Raw genomic sequence first — 6,003 nt, 5'->3', positions numbered from 1 at the left:
TTTTCCAGTTCTGTTTTTGAGGCTAACTTGCCTTGTAATGCTTACAACCAAACAAAGTGGGCAACTAACCCGGGCAGAACTGCAGCTTAATGGCATGGCAATTTGTTTGTGTTAATTTGATTAACTGCAAATTTGTTTGGTAACACTGTTTGCAACACAAAATCATCACAAAATTAAATGTTTGGGTCCTTAAAGTGGCAATCTCCAAGATTTGTATCTAAATAAATGTCTGTTAAGTCACTATCTATAGCCAAATGCTTCTGTAAGTTATTAGTAATAATAATTACAATATCAACGTTATGAATGATGATGATTCAAACTATCCGGTACAGCCCTTATTATTATTATTATTAGCCTATTATTGTTATTACCAGCAATAGAAGTATATGAACTCACTGTCTTTCCTTGAGAAATCCATGGAGCCCCGCAGATAGGCTGACCATTATAACCTGACCATTAAGTCTTGTATTAAAGGCCATGTATCACATAATAATAAACACATAGGCTCCATATGATCCAGTAGTCCAGTCATTAATGATGAAATCCAGTGCAATTAGCTCAGCATTTATACTCGTCACAATAACTTCATGGCTTCATAGGAAATGTGACCACATTGTAATTTTTCTACACAGACCTGCACACTTGAACACCCGTCTCCAGTGTTTAGAGTTGAGTGTGGTATTATTGAAACTTGCACACAATTCTGAAAACATGAAGCTCGTAGAAATATAATTTTTCTATTCTATTTTTATGCTCATGTATCAATAAAAAGACTCCAGACTGCTAAACTCAAAGCACAATGCCATTGTTTTCTCTCAGATAGAAATTCCAAATCAACCATGACTGAAATCTTAAGGATTGACACTTTAAGATGACATTTGCATTATTACACTATCATTTGGTCCCATTTTGTTGAGGGTTGTGCTTACATGGTGCATATTTCTAAATAAATTGTCCATCAACTACTTGCTAATAAGACTACTAAGTAATACACAATGAAAAAAAGAGTGGAAGAATAGGGGCCCAGGTCTTATTTTTGCACTCCTCTAGGGCCTAGAAAGTCAATCTGGCCCTGTTACTGCATGCGAGCACTATGGACTATAGACCAAATGGAGTCGACCAATTATGTTGTGTGTTTGGCTGTAATGACACAGTATCACCACTAAATGGCAGCAAACACCTTTTTGTTCTGATTGTCACAAAACAGCTGTTTTTGAAATAATGATGTGAGAAAAAAACTATTTCAAATGTGGTATATGAGCACACACAAATAAGAAGATAAGTAACACATTACCTAGCAGGATGCCATGATAGAGATTTGTGTGACCATGTTGAAATGATGTGTCTTCATTCAACCCGGATGAGCAGCTGCATGGGAGAAGGCTGCAGTCATTAGTATCTAACAGAGCAGTGCAGACATACCCCCTGTATGTCTGCACTGCTCTGGGGGGGAGGGGGGGGGGGCACAACAAGCTTCCCTGACTTATCTGCTTTGCTAAAGGGCACATCATCAGTAGTAATTACAGGAGGAGACAGTAGCTCGTTAATTTCCCCCGCACTTATTTTCCCAGCTGGCTGAGTTTGTCTATCCGAACCGCCAACCTTCCGGTTGTTAGCTGCTGTAGCTTTCTTGTCTAGCCTTCAGGCTTTTGTCACCCACCAAATATTGTTACAAGTGGCAGTCCCCGGTGATATCACAGCGTGGTGTGCTTTGGCCTAGTTTTTGGGAGACATGAGTTTGTTCTCTGATTTATTAAAAATGGCTGGCATGCTTAAGTGAAAGCTTCTCCACTGTTTCCCCTGCACTTGAAAAGTCTGACCTCAGCCCACTCTTCTATTATTCACAGCTACAGATCTGACTCAGGCAGACAGGTGTGTGCGTGTGTGTGTGTGTGTGTGTGTTTGTGTTTGGGTGAGACAGAATGACAGTGCATGGGAAGGGCACAGGGTGTGTGTGTGTGTGTGTGTAACACAGACAGACTGTGACACAGCAGGGTGTGAACCCCTCAGGATTCGATACAAATAAACAAGCTTTCAGGTCTTTGGATAAAAAAATAAAAAAAATATTGGTGATTGGGTATGTGAGACACCCAAAATATTTTTGAAGTGAAGTCCTCTTACTTACATTCTTGGTGGCTTTGGCTCAGGCGTTTCAGCGGGTCGATCCCCGGCTCCTCCTGTCTGCAGGTCGAAGTGTCCTTGAGCGAGACACTGAATCCCAAATTGCTACCCGAGCGCTTGACAGCAGCCCACTGATCCTAATGCTTATAGGAAAGGTTAAATGCAGAGGTCAAATTTCATGTACTGTATGTACCTTTAAGTGACGATTTGATTTGATATTAATAAGGATCCCCATTAGTTGGTGTCATAGCAACCAGCTAATCTTCCTGGAGTCCACATTAACATACTATACAAATACAAATACAAGAATAAAAACCTTAGAAATAACTAATTACAGATTAAACTTACAAATAGAACACCTGCGTACTAAACAAAGCAAACATACAAACACAGCAAACTAATTACAGTCTTAAATAAAATGTGAGTTTCTTTTTAAATGTTAATTTACTAACAATGCTGCAGAGACTTTGAGGCAAATTATTCCAGAGAGAAATTGAAATCTATGAATAAAAGAACGAGAAAGTATTGCAGGTATTTCGTCACAAACCAAAGTGGTGGAAAAATGTAAATTTTGACTTGATGATGGCACTGGATGAAAAGTTAAACGATTACTACAATTCACCCTGACAGGAAGATCCAACGAACACAAGGCTTTCATCCAGGAGACCGCTGTTAACGTCCCGTGCGTCTCGTTACAATCAGCTGTTCATTCATGTCCCCTGTTCACAACGTTCAGTGTCATTTTTATTGTACAAATGTAGTAGTTTTAAGCCCAACCATGTAGTTCTTTCCCAAACCTAACTATAGTGGTTTTATTGCCTGAACTTAATAGTGTTTTTGTTTAATTCACAACATTAAGCATGTGTTTACTGCGACCGAAAAGTGACGCTGAGGGGTCTGACAATGCGTCAGTATGACGAGTTGGGATGAAAACGCATTGGTAATACGAATGGAGTCTACATACACTATTTTTATATTCGTAGAGATTTCAACTCACTTGTAGTATTTTCCTTACGCCATAGGGCAATCGGATCCATCGGAGTGAACATTATTTACTAAGCTCGCACTTATACAGTCTGAATCCAACCTGACCTGCATTTATATGTCAGCTATTGTAATCTAAAGTCATGGCATTGCTTGACAGAAACACTGTTGAAATACAAAACACAAGCTCCTGGCTTTGTTTAATATTGACTGGGGAAGTGCATACTTTATTTTCTGTGACACTTGTGTACAGCTCCAGTAGCAGTGAACAAGAACATATTGAAAAGGTGATTATGGGAGCCCTCTGGGGGAATTTCTACAGTGTGTAGAAAGAATTTTCTGCTTCACATCTGTTGCTGAAAAACTGATGAAAAATTGAAGCTCATCTGAATGGAAAGGCTGAAACATACATTCTCCACAAGGTCAGTCTCACATACATTCTTAATGAAGCAACCTCAGGTTGTACATCCTGGGGAAATTGCAGGGTAGGCTCCTGGGCTCTCAGCTCTGGGAGAGAGCTGATCATGCGTCCACTTACTGATTGAACTGCCAAGGACCAAAGCAATAAGTATCTGTATCTCACCTGTGCTATCCCTTATAACGTTGCATACAACTGTGTGTGTGTGTGGGTGTGTGTGTGTGTGTGTGTGTGTGTGTGTGTGTGTGTGTGTGTGAGAGCCTTGTCACTGTCTGACTACAGGATTCAGACTGCCAGTAGCACTAAAGCACTGTGAAAAGGTCGTTGTAGGTGCTACAAAACATGCTCAGTTGCTCACCTTACCTTTCCCGTCTTTAGGTGTGATATTGCCTTTCAAAGAAAACACAGCTCGATTTGATCATGACCTTTACCTTTTATGTCTTCTGTCATGAGGGTAGACAGTCTGAGTGAAAAGTTTCGGTTAATGTTTTTCGCTCACTTAGATACAGGAGAAATAAAAGTGAAGAAATGGATAGAGAGGCCAAAGAGGCAAAGAGAAGGAGTAGCTCTCGCACTACTGTGAGAAGCACACTGTACTGTGTTAAAGGGACTGTATGCAAGTTTGTACACTTTTAAATGTTTATTATTGCCAATGTGTGAACAGGTTGTAACCTAACCTAAAAAATTACACCTTCCGCGACTTTCTGGGTTTCCTCTATCAACCTGCTTTCAATGTGAAGAATATGGGACTTTTTTTCCCAGGAAAATCCAACGGATGTGACGTCATGTGTGCTCGCGAGTGCCTTTATTCTTTTCAACTCCGCTACAGGGCTAACAGTGTGCAACAATAGTTAACGTTCGGTTAGAAATGGAGTTCGCTAACGCCAACAAACGACCAGCCCCCACCACAACTCAGACTCCAACACAAACTCTACGGAAGCACAAAAAAAACAAAGTTATATCTAGTGAAGCCCGTCTTGCAAAACAGGAATGTGACCGACATTGGGGGAAAATTAGAATCAACAGCAGCCGGGCCTTTGATTCATGGAGAGACCTTCGTTTGGTTTTGGGTATCAAAACGGACCCAGAGCTGGCAAAATTCCTATTGGACAGGTAAGCTTACATGTGAAATATATAATGATATTGTGGTTTTAGCTGTCAATCATGTTCAGTTTCGTGTGTGTCGCCTCACTGTTTTGACCAATGCTCGCTCGCGTCTACGTAGTGCGAGCACAAGTGCGAGCAACAGGATTCAGACTGTTGTTGACATAACGGCCACAGGTATCACTGTCAACAAGCAATTTCTGATTCTTACATAGAGCCCCTTTAATGGTTATGGATTTTAAGACATGGCAACACTGCTTGTACTCCTGTGTTAATAAATGTATCTGTGGATGATATGGTAAAGGTTTGCATTCATGAATTGAGCAGGGTGGATTTTAAAGATGCATTTCTGTATTTAAAAGGCACAGTAATCAATTTATATTCAAAAAAAGAAGAAAAAAATGAAGTGTCGTAAAGAAATCATCACCCAGCTCTGTAGTTCCTCTCAGCCCTACAGAGCATTTCAGCATCTTTCAGCTCGTTCTTTTGGCTTTTAGAAAAAGTAAAGTTAGCTCATGTAAATTTAGCTTTACGGTAAGCTAACTTTATTGTTCCAGTTCACTCTCACCGCTCTCATCAACCACATTTCCAGCTGCAGCAGGCAGCTGTTCTCAGAGGAGAAACTGATAAACACAATGTATGCTACCTGCCCAGCACCAAATAGCAGACAGACGAAGGTAGCAACTAGATGATGAAGCATTTAGCTGCTAAAGAGCAAGGATATTTCCCTCAGGAGTTGAACTTACATTAGTTGTTTGGCCAGAGACACAACTCCAAATGAATGCTAATGTTGCTTAAATTTACCAGGTGCATAATGGTGAGCCGGTTAGACTGTTATCAGGCCATTAAATGGGTGTTATCATTCATTATAAGCCTCATAGATGTGGATCAGTAGGGCCCTGCTACACCCACTACTAGGTTTTATCAGCGATTCACATAGTCGATCACCGAAAGAAGGAATAAAGGAAGACAACAGCGACCTCTCCTGTAATCCTGATGGCTGAGGACTGTTACTGTGAGTATTGTTTCTCACTTCAAAGTTTTTCTTAAATCTGCAATATTTTTTGGGGGGATATGGCAAACTTGTTAGCAAAGTCCAATTTACTGTAGATACTTAGATACGATAGAACACAAACAAACCAAACAATACAAAGAATAGTGCAAAAACAAATGCCAAACACAAACGCTTACATAAGAGTAAAAAAGTGTGCCCTTTTAAGTGAATACATGCATACTAGTGTGCAAACTGCAGTAAGGTGCACAGAATTAATGTAATTTTGACTATGAGTTATACGTTACAAAGATATTGACTCTCTTTTGGCTCTGTTTTTGGTCTCCACCAACTCCTAAGGGAAATATATGGCTCTTTGGCCTCT

The sequence above is a fragment of the Sebastes fasciatus genome, chromosome 3, assembly GCF_043250625.1.
Source record: "Sebastes fasciatus isolate fSebFas1 chromosome 3, fSebFas1.pri, whole genome shotgun sequence".
NCBI classification, from domain to species: domain Eukaryota; kingdom Metazoa; phylum Chordata; class Actinopteri; order Perciformes; family Sebastidae; genus Sebastes; species Sebastes fasciatus.
This window is presented reverse-complemented; position numbering follows the sequence as displayed.